This window comes from Vulpes lagopus, chromosome 5, assembly GCF_018345385.1.
Source record: "Vulpes lagopus strain Blue_001 chromosome 5, ASM1834538v1, whole genome shotgun sequence".
Taxonomy (NCBI): domain Eukaryota; kingdom Metazoa; phylum Chordata; class Mammalia; order Carnivora; family Canidae; genus Vulpes; species Vulpes lagopus.
Genome location: NC_054828.1, coordinates 132,467,278 through 132,488,325, shown reverse-complemented (window position 1 = coordinate 132,488,325; position 21,048 = coordinate 132,467,278). Strand labels below are relative to the sequence as shown.

The 21,048-nt window shown below is 41.3% G+C and overlaps 1 protein-coding gene across 1 annotated transcript in view; it reads right to left on the bottom strand.

Annotated features, from left to right (window-relative positions):
* Positions 1–1,090, bottom strand: part of MYT1L (myelin transcription factor 1 like) — a 405,580-nt gene extending 404,490 nt beyond the window's left edge. Inside the window, 1 exon segment of the mRNA XM_041754071.1 lies at positions 988–1,090. The gene's annotated coding sequence lies outside the window, so the exon portion shown is untranslated.
* Between the last annotated feature and the right edge of the window lie 19,958 nt (positions 1,091–21,048).

Below are 21,048 nucleotides of genomic sequence, written 5' to 3'. Positions count from 1 at the left end.
GGCGAGGCAGGAGATCTAAAAACAACCCCCCCCCCCATCATCGATGCCACGGCAAATCCACGCTGTGGCCACAGAAACCTCATCAGGTCGGCTGCACCTACGGTATCGTGCACGGTGCCACCGCTTAGCATTAAAAACAAAACAAAAAAGAGGTTCGGAAGCCTGCCCTGGCATTTCAAAGGAGAGAACAGTTACACAAGAGTTAACTGGAACTGACTCCTAAACCTCTCCGGGGTTGCCAACCACACTATGCTCTGCTTCGGTAGGAGCTTCTTTTATCACTTTCGCTTAAGACAAAAGGCATAAAACTCTTTCTCCAAGAAAGTTAAAACATCATCAGTCTTGGGGTCTTGTCTGAAGGGGAAAAGATACCAGAAAAAGTTCTAATCAGAAAAGGCGAGACCAAATGAGATTTCAAAAATACAGAAAGGAACATAGATATATGACTTTCATTAGCATTTTCCCCCGGAAAAAAAAAAAAAAACAAAAAGAAGAAGAAAGTGCTGATTTTATCGATAGCTCCTTGGGTCGAGCAATAAAAGCTTTCGTCCAGCAGTGACTGTGCCACCGCACTCCCTGCAAACCTCTGTTATAACACTCACCACTATGAAAGTCCACATTAAATCACAAAGGCTACTTAGCACCTCCCACTCCTCCCCCTGGACACTAGCCTTGCAGACACAGACTTCTGTTTAATGACAACTCCAGCTGCATGCGGGTATATCGGGTGCCTGCCCACAACGATATGATCCTGAAGGACCAGCTCTGTTGGAGAAAGAGTCCATTGTTGGCTCCTCTGCACACCAGACCATGCGATTTTAGGAAGTGTTAGAATTTGTCATCACGCAAGCTGCAGATAGTCAGGTAGGCAGGGAAACAACTATGTGCCCAAGTGCTTAAGAGATCGAGTGAAATCATTCCAAAGAGCTGGAAGTTACAACGACCAGATAAATCATACACAAGCTTGGAAGAGAAAGAAAGAGATACCTTTTTGCAGAAGAGTTGGTGGCCATGAAGCAAAAACGCTGTTCCGCAGTCTATTTCTCCACACATGCAGGGCTATTTCTGCTGTGGAGAGCCCATGGCACGTGTTGATCGCCTCTCCCTATACATCCCCACTCCATCCGCCCCTGCCCTCCAGCGCCGTCACCGTCAGCTCACTGTGTAGACGGAGAGTCTAGGGCAGAACCACCACCGGTGATAAACCACTGCAGGCTTTTCCACAGAGCACGATGCTGACCGTGGTTTCCGAGGGGGGGCCGGCTCCGAAGTCTGAAGTTACCGAGAGCACCTCAGTCTGCCTTTCAGACGTGACTCCTCTACATCCCGAGCCTCTTGCCTGACGTGTTGAGACCAGACATGCTGGTTACTACGGAGCCCACCGTTCCCTTCCCATCCAGCCCTGCTGGAAATCACTGCAGTCTGAGAGCGAGGATCGCTTTAGGAGAATGCCCTGTACCATTCTGTGTTCTCGCAGCACAACACCCCTTACACTTAGACTAAAATATTTTCCTCCCCCTCCCAACTTTTCCAATAATCACCACGTGGGGAGTAGGGATTTTTTTTTAAAGAGATACATTTTAGGGAAAATCTGCTAACAGAACAGCCCAACACAGCAATGCTTATCAGTATTTCTTCATATAATAAATAAGCATTTGTGCGTTCTTTCTAGTTTTATAACACCTGGCTTACATTTTCTCTGCCATCTCTGATTACTTCTACAGATACCCTGAGGACTCATTATGATGTCAAAGCTTAAAACAGTTTCATTGTGAAAACAGGCATAGAAAAAATCATTGTGTATGCTTGAACAATGCAGGTGTGAAAGAGACACAGACAGAAGAGAGGGAGGCAAAAACAGACAAACAGGAACAGAGTTCAAGAGAGAGGGAGAGGAGGGGAGAGGGAGGGGGAGAGGGAGAGGCAGGGAGAGAGAGAGAGAGAGAGAGAGAGGGGAGAGACAGAAAGAGAGACAGAGAGAGAGAGAGAGAGAGAAGACAGGACACAAAGCATACTCCAAACTGAAACCATGTTGCACTGAAATACAGCCCACTGATGGGAAATGTATAGCTGCTGCCTTAAAATAATCTGGTATCAGGAAAATCGTACAACAAATCACTACCAAAGTAGACTATTTAGTGTGATTTCTTGTATAAGTTATGGCCATTATAGGCATTATTTCTAATTTGTGGTGTACGCCAGTGTAAAATATCTTTTGTTTTTTTTTTACATCAACCACACATGATATTTGGATGTGACTTATGCCCACCACTTCAAAATAAAATTAAAAAAAATAATTTTATATATACACACACACAATTTTAAGTTTGTGATATCTTTTCTCTTTAGTTCAGTTTGGAATAAATGTAGATCAATGCCAGGTACAGTGTTGTGGTCAAGAATATACCATGGTGAAACTTAGCCTGCTGAAAAATATGTTAATCATTTGCAAGTTTTGTTCAAGTTTAGCCTCCATTACTCCTTCATGGGGGAATGCTACACATATTTTCAAAAAAAAAAAGAAGAAGAAGCAGAAGCAGGAGACATTTGTATAAAAGGCTTTTTAAAAAACTTGAACATGAGAAAGTGCATAATACTATTGTAATCAAATTATAATAAGTAATTAGATTATAAGAATTTGCCAAAACTAAAGATCTTTCTTTCTGAATCTACCATTCATTCGCTTCCTGTACAGACTGCTGGTGAGACTTTGCATCAAGGCAGACTTTAAGGCTAAGTAGTAGATGCATTTGAAAATCTAGTTATTGATTGGAATTGTAGCCCTGAACTCAAAAGGACAACCCAATGAGCTACCCTTCAGTGTCAGGGCAGGGCTGCCTTCACCAAAAAGTGTCTTGCTAGTCCCTCTTATCTCACTGAGTGGGCTTCTTAATATAAAATATTCAAGAGTAACTAAAATGCTAAGTTGTTTGAAGTTAAAAATATATCCATCAAAATATATAATAAGTAAACAAAGTATTTTGGGTGATTATACCATGTTTCTTATGACAATACCTCTCCCTCAGATTATCCTACAGGTAGAGTTGGAAATCTGGTTTACTCATGTGACTTTGAAAATATTATTTAGGCAACAAAATAATTTTTTTCACAGAAAACTGGTTTGGATTTTTAAATCACACACGTGAAATATTTCTAAAAGCAAATCAACAAATAGATTGTTAAGTCTAAATTTTAAGTATAGTTTTAACAAACAGAAAAACTTTAAAAAGCCTTGAAGTTACAAAATAACTTATTCCCTTTTCTTAGTCTACTGAAAATTGGCATGGAAAACAGGCATAAAACATCAGGCATATTCAATAGTAGAGTATGGAATATAAATATTTTCAAGACTGTAAAAAAAATAAGCTAGGTGAAAAACAGAACAGGAACAATGGAAGGCATAGACTGAAGGGGCCCCTTTTCTGAAAGTGCCCACATTTTCCTGAAATCATGCTTGTTCCATATTTATAGTCTGAAAGGAAATTCTGTGCTCATATTCCTTTAGGAATTTTGTTACAGCACACATACATGGTCTACAGATCATTGGGCCTTTAACTTTGATCTCAGCTTCTAACACACGTACACAAAATCAGCCCAAGTTTCGCTGCAGGATGCAAGTTTAACTCATGAGAAGTTGACATTTATGCTTCATGTATACTTCCTGTCTTGCTGGTTCATCTTGATGGCCCTGGCTCATCGTTTCCAAAATAAATGTCTATCAGTAATGACATTCCTTTCCATTACAAAAAAAGCTTTTCCATCTGAAAAACATGTCTACCTAGTGTTTACAGTTTTCCAATGCACCACTGTATACCCAGGCAAGCGATTTTAATGAAATCCTAATGTTTGGCAATTTGGAAAGTGGGGGGAAATTCTTACGTGCAGAGTAAAACACAGAGATTGCATATCTTTTCTGCCACCATCTTCAAAACACCCAGTTGTGACCATAAAGGCTGCTCTTGCTCCTACCTCAAGGAGCACAATCATCAAGGTGATGAAAGTGAGCCATTTTTACGTTGCCAGTAAACTAGTGGAAAGTCAGTCAGGGCTGAACGTAATTGCTATCAGCAGCGGACAGCTCCCGGTGCTGAAAGGGAAGGGGAGAGGAGCCCTGCTCACAATGGCTCACTCAACCAGCCTTTGAAAAATCACAGCAAAACTGAATGAGGTGGCAAGTGCTCGGGCTGAATGGCACTGTCTACAGAACAATGGCAGCCAGCTCCAAATCCCACTATAATCACATTAATGAGATTAATCAGTGAATTAGCAGCAGTCAAATGTCAGGGAGGCAAGGAAGAACCCAACCAAGATTGGTAATTAACTTTTTTTGGGGGGTGGGGGTGGGGGAGGGGGAAAAACCAACTCTGCTACCTCCTAGTTTGCTCAGAAGTTGACAATTCTGCTTTCCAAATCTGAAGACGACATGTACTGATCAAAAGGCACCAGCATAATCCTTCCTATTATAATATAGATCCAGGTATCACGTTACCGTGATTCAACTACAGTCCTCTGAGAAAAGTGATGTCACTTTAAATAATCTTCACAAACTATCGGGCTTTTATTGTTTTGAACTTACTAAGTGTGAAATGACTAGAGTGAAATCATTTCTGTAATACTCGAGCTAAAATATAAAAAAAAAAAATGGCTGATTTTAAAAGGAAGGATTACATAACAGCTGCTTTGCTTATAAGTCGTCCGTGATACTGTGGCAAGAGTTTTTTAAAAAGTGCCATCAAGTAAAAAATTATCATACAAGCATATCAGCAACCGTCTATTGTCTTTAATAAAGAAAATATGTCACTACAGTTCAACCTTGTGGAGAATTTCAACCAATTAACCTATTGTACTTGAGAGCATAGAATCATACACTTTCCTTCAGGTCAATTGGGAAAAAAAAATAAACTTCCTTTTTCCTAGAACGTGTCACTTAGTCGTGTGTATGATATACAATCAACACTTTGCATTCAAAGTTCTGAAGAGGTGGAAACTTACGGGAATGCAATGGAGCTGTTTTTCAAAAGGGAATATTGTGCAAAGCACTTTTTTAAAAAAAGTAATCACATTTTTATCTGCCTGGCAGACATGCTCTATTTATCGTTTAGAAAGCTGCATAACTTTTATGAAGTTGAACAATTAGAAAGACTCCCTTATGCCCACAAGGGTGGTGGTAGGGTGCTTTTGTCTGTGAAGTTAATTTTGTTCAGTAAAATACACTCAAACACAAAAGCTCTTAGGAAAAATATTTTTACTCAAAGTAAATAAATAACTTGAAAATTCTACAGTATTATATAGTAGAGTTTTAGTGGTACAAGAAATTGTCATGGTAATTTAATACTAAAGTCAAAATCAATGCTCTATATTTCGAATAACTATCATATGAATATTTGCATATCTATTTATTTCCTTATTATGACCTATCTTGAAACTAAAGTTTGCAGTCTGGACTTCTAGTTTATTAATGTTATAAGTTGCATGAGAAGACATATTTCTGTTACAACTGAAATAATGTTTCATCACTATGAACTTCAGACATTTAGGTAATAGTTAAAAATCTTTGAGTTTCTCAGCTCAGACCATGTAAGTCAACTTTCTCACCATTAGGCAAAATATAACACCACAGCAAGAATATCGAATGTTTTAACAGCCTTTGTAACAATGCTCTGCTTCATTTGTAATGGAAAGTAACCCAGTAAAGTCTCTGGGAAGTTTTTGTTTCAGAGCCCGCAAATCATCCAAGTATTGTCCATGCAGCAAGTTTTTTTTTTTTTTTTAAATAAACAACATCACAGTTAAGGCATGCATCTTAATACCCGTTTTGCTGTAAAGACAGACTTCTGTGGCTCGCAAACTCTCTAGCCCAGGAACATTTCAGCTCCCAGCCATGCTGTAAAAATAACTTTAAAAAGGAGCAAACAATAGGCACTGCAGCACCAGCCCCTGGACTACGGTAAAACATACGCTGTCCACCAAGTCCACAGAATTAACCTAACGAAGATCACATACCTCACAACATGACCACAACCGCTCACAAGTTAAAGACCAACTCAATGCTGTCAACTGTGCTGGCTCAACAGACACCAGAAGAAAAGAAAACCCTTTTCCACCACAAGTTTGAAAGGAGGATGAGGAATATGCCTACCACCGAGATGCAGAAAAGGTTGCTTTTTGTCTTCAGTGAATATTGACACCATAACCCATAGTCCAGGGAATAAAACGTAAAATAAAATACACCCACCAACAATGAGTAAAAAAATCAGGGGGCTTCAAGAAGGCTGCGAGGAAAGCTCTCTCTCTGCTTTAGTGTGCAGTAGCTTAGGGAAAAAATGTCGCCCGGGCAGGACTGACAAACGCAGCGCGATCGGCTCGCGGGCCTGAGGGATCTGTTTCACTTCCACATGCGTCCCCTGATGCACACACTCCCACTCATGCTCTCGATATGCTTTTTTTTTCTCCACATTTTTTTTTCACGAGCTCCAAATCCCCGGCATATGACCTTCTGTTAAATAGATAAAAAAAAAATTGCTTATCAGTCATGCAAATGAGGCTGAATTCATTTTCCACAACAGATGGCCTCATAGATAATGATGATGGAAGAGAGAAAATTGAATGTCTCTCACAAGGTGGCCATGGCAACCGAGAGCAGAATAATATCAATAATAAGCTCAGTGCATAATAAGGTTGTCAATCCCACAAATCAAAGTCTCCAGCTAAATCAGGTACACCACCCCAGCTAGTTACCAGGTAAATATGAACATATATATATATATATATATATATAGCAGTTTACAGTGACCATGAAGAAAACTAGAATTTCAAGGCATTCTGTGGAAATGCGCATGTGTGTGTGTGTGTGTGTGTGTGTGTGTGTGTGTGTTTCATCGGAGGGGGGTGGTTTGATAATGAAATGACAATGTGACATATTTTTTCTTTATTTTTGTTTCATTATATTTTCTGTAGTGCACTTGGTCTCGGGAAGGATTTTTAAATAGCCATCTTGAAATCTGGAATGTGGAGTGTGGGATCTCCTGTCTCCTCCTCGCCCCCACTCTCCCTGTCTGATGTTCTGTGCTGCCCTGATGCAGTAGCAGCTCGCCTCAGGCTTCCACCTTGACTCCCAGGGGGACATCCTGCAAAATGAATCAGCAGCCATCCTGAGCAGGCTGATTAAAATGAAAATGGCAAGGCACATGTCTGGGCGGAACTGGAGCTCGGCTTTGCTGCCTGTCTGGCAAGCATGCTCAATATAGCTCTTGCTAATAATGGCTTACTGCCTTTCGTTTTTTAAAAAGGTATCGCCCTTTTTCCCCCTTAACCGACTGGTGTTGGAGTATGTGTGTGCATGTGGGTGGGTGGGTGTGCATGTGTGCGCGTGTGAGCGCGCGTGTGTGCGAGTGTGTGTGCGCGTGGCCGGGGTGGGGGGATGGGAGGGGATTGTTCGATTCTTCTCATTTTCTGCTGCTCACATGCAGACTGCCTGCCTGACAGCACCGTTATTGTGAAACCGAACTTACCTCTGTCATTCTTTTGGGGAAGGAGGTGGCTGATAAGTCTCAGGGTAAAAGGGCCAGTTATAAACTCAAGCCGCCTGAAAGACCAAGTCACCATTTTACACCTAAATACAATAATTTCTAACCGATTCCGAGGCAACAGACCTTGAGAGAACGCTAGCTGCTTCACAGGCTCACAGTTGGACTCTGAAATGCAACCTATTTCTGTTTCAAACATTTGCAACCAACCTGCTACTGTATCCCAGATATTATGCAACACAAAGCATCCAAAATAGGAAAATGAGAGCTAACTGATGCAATAATTTAACAAATCTAATAAAAATAAGTCTCCGAATTTTTCTCAAAATTCTCAGGCATGGCTTTTAAGATTACCCTCAAATAAGTACCTCTGACAAATTTTTCAGGTTTTTTTGTTTTTTAAGCATTCTGGAAATAAGAACATTATCATTTTTCATAAAAAAATGGCTTAAAGATTAGAACCAAGGGTTTTCCTGAATTCATCATACTTTATTTTTCCTATGTTTTTTTTCTAAGATGCTAACAATCTTGCAATTTTGCTGTCTTAATTTCCCTTCTTGATTCTTTTTGGTAACAGATGCATGTGTGTGTGTGTGTGTGTGTGTGTGTGTGCGTGTGTGTGCTTATTTTTGCCGTTAGTAATTCTTATCTCTGAGATGTGATCGTTTTTCCTCCTGCACTCCAGCCCTGTTGCTGCAGTGTGAATCAGAAATCAATAGAGCTGCCCTAATGGAGACTCCACTCGGCACGCGGCGAAACAGCTGCAGGCTCCTCTCTCTCCCTCTCTCCCTCTCTCTCTCTCCCTCTCTCCTCCCTCTCTCTCCCTCTCCCTCTCTCTCTCTCTCTCTCTCTCTCTCTCTCTCTCTCTCACACACACACACACACACACGCAGAACTAATGACGTCTGTGCAGCTTTTTCAGCTGATTGGGCAGCACATCGGATGTTCTGTGGAGCAAAGAATAGGAATCATTTACAGTCGGTGGAAAAAAAAATGGGAGCATGTATTCTCCTGTGTCTCAGACACTGATCCTGAGCTCCCCAGACAACCAGTCACCGATAAGGGACAGTTGTTCAGGTTGTGTGGTCACTATGGAGTAAAGAAGAGCTCCAAAATGGTCACGGAAGGAACAGCACAATGAGACTGTTTCCATTTTATAAAGGACAAAGCTTTTCTCTAAAAATGCAAGCAGAAAAAAATGTACAGAAAATTTGTATGTTAGGTCAAATAGTGAACCCCACTGCACTATTTTTAAGGGTTCGAGTATGCAATATAACACTATTTTAAAATACTTCCAGACACACGTTTTAAAATAAGGTACAAATGACTGTATGTGTGTACATACACACGGGCACATGCTTATGTGTTCCTCTGCCTTAGCTTAGCTGTGTTAGCAATAAATGCAATTTTCTTAGTTAAAATTTATCCCCAAATATCTTATAGTAATAAATGCATAAATCTCTAAATGGTACTAAGGCATGATATTTGAAACCACAGGCTGATATATGTGGATATGTTCCTTAGACACACGTACATGTCTGTGGAAATGCACTGTCTGTTGGGGACAGGGCACTGCACGTATGTAAGCACGTGTGCATGAGCGTGTGTGCACACACACGCATGCGAGCGCGGGCACGACATGGCTTCAGCCACTTTCGTTACCTGAGGCTGGAGGTGCATGTCCCTGAAAGGACAGGCTGCTGGGTGGATGAGCCAGGCAGCTACGGTTGGCCGTTAAGGAAAGGCATTCTGGGCTCTGCAGCGCGGGGGAGTGCCTCTCCCTCACACGCCACCAGTGTCTGTTGTTCCTCCACATTTTACTCACAACAACTGCCCAGCCTGAGTCTGGCTCCAGAGAAGCAGCTGTGCTCTTTCCACCCAACCTTTGCAGGACTTCAGAGCCTGAGATGCCAGGATCCGGATGACTGAAGAGAAGGGAAAACATAAAGGGGTCACGAAGCTGCAGAGCGCAGCGGGAGAGCAGTGTTTCAGTCTGCATTTTGCAGTTACATTGTGGGTACACTTAATAAATTAAGATTTCTTTAAAAATGGAATCTGGTACTCTGCCATTGGTAAAGCAAATAAAACCCTTAGGACCCATCAGGACCAGGGAGTACCCCAAAGGCTATTTAGATTAAAGATCTTGCTGTAGCTTGCAATTAAACCATACGATGCACCATTTTGCTTCCAAATATCCAGCATACGCTTCCTTAAATTATTTCTAGTATAGCACGTTGCCCTTAGATGTTCATTGCCTTTCTGTATTAGGAAATGCAGCTTGTAGCGTATCCTATTAATTAATTAACAGCTTATCAATTAACTACTTTGTAAGAGGAAATACATTCACAGCCCCCTTTTAATTGGCATGTATGTCCTCCAGTTTAATACAAAGAAAATAAACCCCAGGTGCTTTGTGTCTTGAACTATAAAAACAGAGACTAAACACGAGGCTTGTTCGAGCCCTCAGCTGCACGGCCTGGTCTTTCCCACCAACAGTGAATGGATCTCTGGACTTGTGGCCAGACTCTCGTCTCCACATGATACCTATCTACGGGACCTTTGCCTTTCTTCATATGCCTTATTTCACACCAAGGCAAAGGAATGGGGACCAGATTTCCATGTGAAGTGTGAGGATGACCTTTCTGAGTTTTGATACAGGAAGCTGATGACATTGTCCCGAAATACCTTTTTTTTTTTTTCATTTTTTAATTTTTCTTCAGAATTACATCTACATCCAATGATGGCATCGTGTGATAGGAAAGGGAGTCTTGGACTAACTTAGGAGAGTAGCAAATAGGAGAAATCATCACAGCTGAGTAGTAAACAGTTAAAGTCTGGAGCCCAAACGACAAAGTGTATGCCATGTGTGCCAGGTGCGACACAGCCCTACCCCCCTGCCCGTTAAGGGTTGAACTTTCTGAATTAGACTTATATGAGATAAGAGCTACTTTAGTAACACACCACACAATGATCAAGATGGGAAACCCGTCTTCACTGCAGGGAATTAGCTTTAATCAATCAGGATGCCTATGGAATGCTCAACAGCAAATGCTAAAGCGGATTAAGCTGTTGGTGCTTTACTCTAAAGATGGGTGAGAAAGAAATCTGGGGGTCAGGGGCACCTGGGTGGCCCAGTGGCTGAGTGTATGCCTTTGGCCCAAGTCATGATCCCAGGGTCCTGGGATTGAGTCCCACGTCGGGCTCCCCACAGGGAGCCTGCTTCTCCTTTTGCCCGTGTCTCTGCTTCTTTCCCGATGTCTCTCATGAATAAATAAATAAAATCTTTTTAAAAAAAGAAATCTGGAGGTCATAACATGAAGTGTTGGCACATCAATATAGTTGCAGGCAGATGGAAGTCGGTTGTGTAATCTCAGGGCACTGAACGGATCAGAAAGGACAGGCTGTGAACTTGGTGAGACTCATGGGTGTACTTTGGACTCTGCCTTGGGTTGGCTATCCTATTGCATGGTAACAGATACTGGGGGATTGGAAGAAATAGGATTCTGAAGCATTCATATTCAGACCTCTTGGCTTGATTTCATAGAGCTGGTCATTTTGGGGCAAAATATATAGATTAAAACTGTACTAAATATAGTTCTGGGATTCAAGAGAGTGTCGAGAATTTAAGGTTTAGGTTATTACAGCCAACAAACCAAGATAACCTATAAAAATACATTTATTTCTTCCCCAAGTTCATAATTTTAAGAACATGAGCTACAATTTTATAAAACAAGCACTTTCTTGACCCCCAGTCTCTGAATTCTCTCACATCTGGAGTCTTCATATCACATTTTCTCACCCGTAATCATATGTTTAATACATCCGCAACTATCCAAATACTTGAGGAAAGGAACATATGCTTCTGAGCTTATGAGTACATGGTGATTGTGCCATACAAGACAGGTGCTTCTTGCACTGTGATAGGTTCTCCAGTTCACGTAGGGGCCTCATCACTAAATTAAGAAACAGCGAGACTCATTTTAGACCATTTACTGTATTTGGAATAGAATTATTCTTCAGTGTACTGAGAACAGTAATAAATAACATGCATATCTAGAACATGCATATCTAGAACAGTCTTGTGCTGTGTGGTGACATCAGTGTCCTAACTGGACCAGCGCTACTGCATATTTTTAGGCATTGCTGTCAATAAGCTAGCCTCCAAGTGTGACATTTCAACTGTCCTGGCAGTTCTATCTTTCTACCCAAGTCAGCATCATATTCACTTATAACAAACATACTATGTGATACACATATTGGTACTTAGAATATAGCAGGCAAGTCAAAATAGGATAAATGGGGGAAATCAAGATTCATTACTTCACCTATAGAGAACACTCAGCAAGGTGAGAATTTGCTACTCAAGGTACTTAGTGTCAAGACAATTAAATTATCTGCTAGATCATATGGGATGATTTGCTGGACTAAGGAGGATGGCATACGAAGGTCCTACCCGCTTTGCAGAACTGCGCTCTGTGAACAGGGGTCCGATGTGAGTGCCACCAGGAAGATTCCACATTCTTCCCCTGGTCCTGGAAATGAGAAGATTCTCAGACCCAAGGCATCGAAAATGAAGGGTGTCTTTGAAGAAAGACCTTTCAGTAACATCACGAAAATAAATGATCCTTTCTCAGACGGACCTGCAGCCATTTTTCAGAGAAATTATAGGCATCTTTGGACACTGGCTTCCCCTAGTTCCTGAGAATCCAGAATATCATTTGGCCTACTAGATAAAGTGTGGTCTTATGGGGAGGGGGGTTTGTGACACATTAGGTCAACGAGGCCTTAAAATCTCCCTATGTATCCCCCAAATTCCTAAGGGTAGAGGTCAAAAATACATATTCAGTAATTGGCAGGATCTGCATCTTAGATCCATAAATGGTTTATCCCCATAGTCAACCAAAAACATGTGGTATTGCTGGAGAAATCACACATGATAGTGTCATCAACAAAGTCTCAAAATTTGCAGTGATGGGATTCTCATCCTGTCCCCTTTCATTCACTGGTGTGACAAGTAGGCAAGACAAGGCGCTTGGAGAATAGTGATGACACAGTAAGCTTAAGCCAGGGGCACAGTGTTCTATTCAAGCAACTCAACACAGCTCCAAGCACAGGGAATTGGATTTTTAACCCAATAAAAGAGAAGACCATGATAGTTTCCCTTCCTATACTGGAAATCACAATATATCTTCACCATCTTGTCTCAGGTTAAATTAATTTTTCATTTTTACAGGAAACAGAATCATCTTGCTGCCCTGCAGGACATGAGGCTGACCACTGCAGCAATGGCAACATGCTCGAAGGACCTAAAAGTACGGGAAGTACTCATTCTAGATTTCTTGGCAAGACGGAGTTTCACCAAAGACCAACAGACAAACGTAGAGATAGACACAGGGGCCTGTGCCTTCCAAAGTTACATAGGGTCTAATTGTCTGGGACCTTCTAGGTTTTGTCTAGCAACAGAGGGCTCGATGCTTTAGTCTGTACTCACTGCTTTCTCTTTTTTGGTTCTTCTGTTACTGGGGCAACAGGCAAAGCAGGGTGTATGGTGTTGGCTGAGGGGATCAATCCTGATTATTAAGGAGTATAGCAAGGAAGTGAGAAAGAAAAGTTAAAGGGAGAAGGGGATTTCTGGGCACCTTTCAATCATGTCAGGTTCACTGGTGACAGTAAAGGAAGACCAGAGCCACCACATACAACAGATACTCAGGACCCACCTGTCTCAGTAAACAGATCTGGGGCCATCTTCCAAGGTGCATAATTGACTCTCCTGGGTCTGGCTCGTCTGGGCCACAGGGCAGGAGGGACACCACGAATATCAGTGCAAGCAAGGGGAGCAGACCATTTATCTGTACTTCTCTTCCTTGCTTTGTCACATACATATTATAAAATGTCATGAATTTTCTCTTTTCTCTCTTTGTCACATGATTTTATGATATTGGTGGTCTAGAGTACACAAAATATTGATACTGAATTGGGGCAGAAGACAGCAGGAGTGTACACCCACTTAGAGCACCTGGGCCAGGAACTGACATAAAAGTCAGGGTCATTGCTTCCTTAGGAAGCAGAACATTCTTGATCATGAGATAATTCCACCAGAAAGCACACGTGCTTTACAGGAATATGTGCTGACACTGGGCAGCAAAAGATAGAAATAGTGGATGTTTGTTCCATTTCTATTTTTCCTCGAGAAATTTCCTTCTCTATGAGTCTTGCCCAAGGGTGGGATGATGATGGCCGTGGACTTAGCTTCCCGGGTGAGGAGGCAGGCGTAGAGCGTGGAGAAGGTGGTGGGGATGTGCTGGGTCAACTGCTGAGCTGTGCCATCTGCTGAGCCTTCTCTCCTTGTTCCCCTGGGCATTCAGAGAAATCCCAAAATCTTGTCAATAAATCCCCTTTTCTGTTTCAGTGAGCCAATTGGTTTCCTTTTCTAGAACCAGAGAACTCTGACTGACACAGCACACAAACACAAGACACAAAGACACCTGCACACACACAAACACTCCAAGGCACTCCTGTAAGGCAGGAGCCATGCTCGGGTTCAGAGGCTGGCCAGGGTTTTACCTATCCACACGGCCTTATTATCATTGCTCCACAACCACCACCCCAAATCCTGGCTTATTTGCTCCCTGGGCACTACCCCTCTCACTATTAAGACACCACTTACCTCCCACGTGGGGTGGCCCTTCTCCACCCCAAATCCCATGACATTTTAGCTCTGAAAATTGTTCCTCTCTCAGCTGCATATGTCATGTCCACCAGGCTTAGGACAGGGGATAGAGTGGTCCAGAATCTAAACCATATCGGGAATGAACCAAGTAAGTAAGCTCATAAAAACCCAGCTCTTCTTGGCTTGGGAAGCTCCCAGGCCTTTTATGATATCAAGCTGGAGGAGACTTTATGAGGAAACACATCTGAACAACATATCTTTGACGTGTGGTCTTCTAAATTTGTGATAATGGACAATTTCTACTTTATCTACTAATACTCGACACAGCAGGAGTTTGTTTCCCAATTACGGAGTAAAATGCCTCTGTCTTCCACCTCATTCTACTCCTGAAATATGCACAGACGCCATCCAAGCAGCACGGGGCCTGGGCTCCCAGATCGAATGTGCCCTTTAACATAGTTCCCGGGAGATCTGTATGTTCAGGAAAGTTTGAGGAACAGTGGACAAGACTATGGCTTTCCAACAGAAATACAGTGTGAGCCTGATGTACAATTAAAAACTTCCAGTATCAGGATGCCTGGGTGGCTCTGTGGTTGACTCAGGGCATGATCTTGGGATCCTGGGATTGAGTCGCACACAGGGCTCCCTACAGGGAGCCTCCTTCTCCCTCTGCCTGTGTCTCTGCCTCCTTCTCTGTGTCTCTCATGAATAAATAAATAAAATCACTCAGCATGAATAAGTCAATCGGAGAAGGACAAACATTATATGGTCTCCTTCATTTGGGGAATATAAATAATAGTGAAAGGGAATAGAAGGGAAGGGAGAAGAAATGGGTAGGAAATATCAGAAAGGGAGACAGAACATAAAGACTCCTAACTCTGGGAAACGAACTAGGGGTGGTGGAAGGGGAGGAGGGCGGGGGGGTGGGAGTGAATGGGTGACGGGCACGGAGGGGGGGCACTTGATGGGATGAGCACTGGGTGTTATTCTGTATGTTGGCAAATTGAACACCAATAAAAAATAAATTTATTAATAAATAAATAAATAAATAAATAAATAAATAAATAAATAAAATCTTAAAAAAAAAACCCAAATATAAAAAACTTCTAGTAGCTACATACAAAGAGAAAACAGAAACAGGTGAAATTAACTTTAATCATAGATTTTAACTTTAATCATAGATTTTATTTAATCCAACATCTAGAATATTATTTCAAAATATAATCAACATAAAATACATTCAGATATCTTAATACTTTGTGTATAATTCTATTTTTTGAGATGTAGTTGGCACATTACATTAATTTCAGGTATACAACGTAACAATTCGATATTTGTATGTATTATGAGATGATCAACACAAGTCTGATTAACATCTATCGCTATAATTACGAAACCCTTACCTATTTTTTAGCTGGTATGTGCCCTGTCATTACAGTGCATCGCATTTGAAAACAGCTAATTTCCAAGTGCTCACTTACCCTATGTGGCTGGTGACCACCCGTAGAGTTCCCAGATAGAATGCACCCATTCCCTCCTCCATCTTTGGGCGAGGCCAGGTCTGCCAGAAATCGCCCAGTGGAGCGTAACTGAGCAATGCCTGGATGAAGGCCTGCAAGATAATGTTAATAACCAAAGGCTCCATATTCGCATATGGATACAAATATTAGTAAATATTCACTGATTAACGATGACTGGATATTTGCTCAGTCCTGGGACAGGCTGTCCCTCACCACTGGTCCCATAGAACCTCCTTGGTCCCCCCTTCTCTTCTGTTGGCTTCCATGTGGGTGTATTGTTGTTGTTATGTAACACTATGGCTTGTGTTCTATTTGGATGCCGTGAGTTGTAAGTAACAGATGGGTGTGGGATATTCGGCAGTTCAGGGGTTTCTGAAACTCAGTCCCTTCCATTTATTCTGGCCCCTCCTTGCATTTCCGGTTCCTTGAGTGACCTGCTGTCCAGTACCTGCCACATGGCTGTCCCAGGCTGCCTTCCATGTCCTGCACATCAGGTCCTGAGTTCCTATTGAACTGTCCTCGCCATCCCCTCACTAGCCTTGCACAAGTCCAGTGTGGACAGCGACATATATTATGTTTTCTTCTATCTCTTTTACCAATGTAAATTTCCAAGACCTCTCCCTACAACATTGTTGTGATTGATGATGAGGTTTACAGTAGGGTGGCTCAGATGTGCTTCTTCAGCACTATTTCTGAACATATGCATTCATGAGCAGAGCTGTTTTTTTTTTTTTTCCTTGAACCTGCTTTCCGTCTCCCCAGAAGAGAATTTCAAAGACTGGGGATGAATGCCACCGTGTTTTATGGAAGCCATGACGAGTGGAGGATTTACGTTATATGGTGGTCTATTTTAAGCAACAGACTAACTTACACGATTGGAATCTCATTTCCTGAATGCAATTACTTTCCAACTAGAAATAAAAGCATAAACAGATATTAGAATTATAGGAAATTAGAAGTAAAAGGGCCATGTTAGAGATTATCAATGTTACAGTTTAAGACACTGAAATCTATAGAGGTAGTGACTGATTCATAATCAATGTTGAGAGAGAGAGAGAGACACAGAGGGAGAGAGAGGGAAAGGCACAGAAAGAGGGAGGAGGAGAAGGAAGGGGGCAGAGAGACATTCACAGGGCAAACCAAGCCTCGCTCACTGTGGGTGGGGATGGGCTGCATGAATGAACCTGTTCGCCCCTTCGCTAAAGTCATACTATCTTAAAGACATCTAAAAATATTTGGTTAGCAGGAAATCAAAGATGTATCTATTCATGGGCCTATAGAGCTCAAATTGAGACATGAACTCAAACCTGAATAAATTTGTCTATACCAAGGTTTTCAAGCTAGGTTTGAAACATCTCACAGAGTTTGCTGTGTCCCTTTGACTGGGTCCAATACAGCAGGAGAGAGGGCACTGCCATCCCAGGACTTCATGAAATATTTTCCATATGTTTTTTCATTTAATTTGAAAGTCAGAAAATATATTTGTGTAGTAATATGAGTGACTTAATGAATACCCAAACTTAACATGTTCAAAAAGCTCTGCTCCCTTTTATCAGAACCACAGTCATCCCAGATTTTTATCCTGCCTAAGACAAGGCTTAAATCATTTGAGATATATTTGGGATACTTTCAGGTTTTCTGGTATATCTTACATAATTTCTCCAGTGCAGGAAATGTTCATTCTTAGAAGATGGATTTGTAGGCAGAGCCAAAATCACTCAAAAAGCTAGTAAACCAATAAATAAAGTAAATGCTGTGTTGTCAACACTTTTGATATGAAAACCCAATGTGGTTAGACGGTAACAGGGTACTTTTTAAAGGGGTAATGTCTACACTGGTCTCAGAGAGAAGTTTACACTGTTGACCAAAGCCATATGAATGCACATAGCCATGAAAAATATGGCCATAGTAAACACCAGAGTCCATCTGAACCCACTCACTGAGGTCTCCAGACTTCCTTTTGGCCCTCAGGTGTATGGAATTCCAAAGCAGCTTGTGCAAGTCTGAGAGTGTCAAAGGACTGAGGTGAGAAGCTTCGGGCAGAGCCCACGTGCAGACAGAGAGAGACATACACATGTTGGGACAAGTGTTCAGGCCTCAGTGTCCAGACATGATCAAGCATCAGCTGGTGCCCTGCCTGCAGCCAACAATGAGTGAGCAGAGGCGAGAAGCCACCAGGACAGTCCTGTGCCACAAGATCTCCATGGAGTACAAGCAGATCTTCCTTCTTTAGCAGGATCTCCCGGGGCCTGACCCCTCTACCAGCCCTGCTCTGGGGCCCAGCATGATTGGGAACTGCTACCCAGCAGGGAAGGGACTCCAGTCAGGGGCAGGAGGGGACAACAGACACCAGAGAGCTAAGATGAAGGGCCTGCAGAACAAATGAGCGGGAGGGGGCCTGAGGGAAGAACAAGAGAGTCACCACCTGGTTTCATAAGGGAAGCAGTTAAGGGAGAGATAAAATATACACTTTATATATAAAATTCGGTGTGTATTCCTAAGGGATCTTAAATCAATTTCTTATTTTACTTTTCAAGTTCCGCATTTACTGTTATCAATTAGAAAACACAGATAAGAGTAAAGAAATATCATGTGAAGTTCTACGAACCAGCTTTAATGCAATTCATGTTATGCTGCATGGACTGAGACATCTTCTTAACATTGTGTTCTATCAGTTAACCCAAAAAACTAGTCGTAAAACAATAAAATCCATTCATTGCATTCATAGCAGCTTCTGTTCTTTAAAAAAAAAAAAAAAAAAAAAAAGGTAAGGCAACTGTTTTTATACTTTAAGAATCCCTATGGTATTCTCCAACCTGCAGTCCTTGGTTACCAAAGATGAGGAGAGCTGAACCTCATGTAGTCCCTCAACAATCACTGCAAAAGTTGGTGATGGAAGATTTGTACGGCTTTTGAGGTAAGAGGATCTTGGAAGATCCTGTAGGGCAGGCTGATTTATCTTTACAGCTGAGGAGACAGAGGCCCCAGGAAACTAAGTGTTACCTACTAAGGTAACTAAGGCCTACTAAGACCTCATCAGTAGCTGGGGTGGCAGCCCAGACACTAGACGAGTTAATTATTTATATGCAGTCCAAAAATCACAAGAGAGATAAGATAGTCTTAAGAATGTCTACCATTTTGACCAAGATTTTATATTTTTACATTCAACTTTGTGCTAGAGATCCTAACTGTTTTGTGGGCTGGACAAAAGAAGAAAAGAGGGAATTTCACTATATATAGATATTATTTAATGTAGACGTGTAATAGCATATATAGAAAACCCTAGGCAATCTACAACTTTTGAACTATAAGGAAGTGAAGCACGATTTCTGGAGACTAGATTATCACTCCCTGTTGTCTCTCTCTACTTGGTCCTTCTGGCCCCTGCTGCCCCTGGACATAGGTCTGTGTTCCTCAGCCACACAGCCTGAGTCTGAGCATTGGCTTCTTAGCACTGAGACTCTAGGCAAGTTACTTATCCATCCCATGCCTCTGTTTTCATCTACAGAATGAGCAAAATAGTTGTATCTGATTCATAGGATTGTTCTGAGAATTCAGAGAATTTATTTATTTGAAATGTGGAAAACTTTTGGGCACAATTTACTGGCACACAGTACTTGTTCCATCACTACTGGAGGATATTACTGTATAGTTGCTATAAATAACAATAATGATTTCCTCCAGGGATGAATGCAAAGGGGGAAGGGAATGAGAATTTGTAGGGAACCAAAGAATATTTATGTTCAATATGATATTTATTTTTTAAAAAATGTGGTATGCAAACCATGAAATATTATTCAGCCATGAAAAAGGATGCTTTCTTTTTTTCCTCTTTCTTCTTTCTTTCTTTCTTTCTTTCTTTCTTTCTTTCTTTCTTTCTTTCTTTCTTTCTTTCTTTCTTTCTTCTCTTTCTTCTCTCTCTCTCTCTCTCTCTCTCTCTCTCTCTCTCTTTTTTCTTTCTTTCACCATTTGTGACAACACGGGTGGACCTAGTGGGCATTATGCTAAGTGAAATAGATCAGATGGAGAAAGAAAAGTACTATATTATTTAACTCACATGTAGAATCTAAAACACAAAGCAAAAGAATAAATAAACAAAAAGCAGAATCAGACCTATAAATACAGAGAACAAACTGACAGTTGCCATGGGGGATGAGGGGGAGGGGGAAGGTCAAAATGAGGAAGGCAGTGGAAGGGCCAGGACTCCAGTGGGGAAAGTGAATAAATCACAGGGATGGAAGACACAGCACAGGGAAAACAATAGATGGTCCCAAAACAATGTTGTGTGGGGACAGGTGGTGTCTACACTTGTGATAAGCACAGCATAAGGTACAGGGAAATTGAATCACAATGGGGTACTCCTGAAACTAATGTAACATTGGGCGTCAACTATACTCAAATAAAAAAAAATGATGAATGCAGAAATTAAAAAAAAATAAAATCCAAAATAACAATACATTAACATTAGGCAATCTTTGTTACTGTACGCTCAGTGTCATAAGCTATTCCTTTACTTTCCTGTATATCTGAATTAGCTCACATTTTAAAATATGTCTAATTTTTGCCAGCATACCATTTTCTTTCAATCTTTATTCCCTCCATACATAACAACATTGACAATAGGTGTTTTTTGACTTTGTATTTTAAATTATGAAGTAAAATACAAGTATAAGAACATGATACGAAACAGGTGTAGAGCTTATTGAATGATTACAAAGCAAAAAGTCTATTGATCTCCATCCATGTCAGATCTCCATCCATGTCAGAAAGTAGGAGTTTTCTAGCATTGCCTACCCCCTTGCCAATCACCACCCTCAAGCTAACCACTGTCACATAGAGCTTCCCACGATTTTCCTGACCTCATACACATGGTGCAGGTCACTGTGCTCATCTGTCCTATTCACTTCCTGCAAGTTGCCTCTGGATTACGAGGCTTGAACAGAATCAGGCTCTGTGCCTATGGCAAGCCTTTAGTGGGGTTATGGGTTTCCACAAGGATGTACATAATTTCTGGCCATATTTTTGTGATGTTATTAGTCAATGATGCTCAAAGACTAGATACAGTGTAGGTTGCAACATGATGATATTCTGATTATGTAATTTATTGTTTCCTAGATGAGATGAAATATTTTTGTAAGGAGAAGCTTCCCTTCACCTACTCTTTGGTCTCTTGATAAACTTCATATAGGAAAAGGAGCATAAGTGATTTGACCTTAATTTTTTTTTTTTACTTTGTCAAGATAACTATTTGTTCCCTATCATCTTTTAAAGGGGACCATATTTTAAAGGGGACAGTTTGTTTAAATTTCCTCTTAACACGCAAATTTAAATA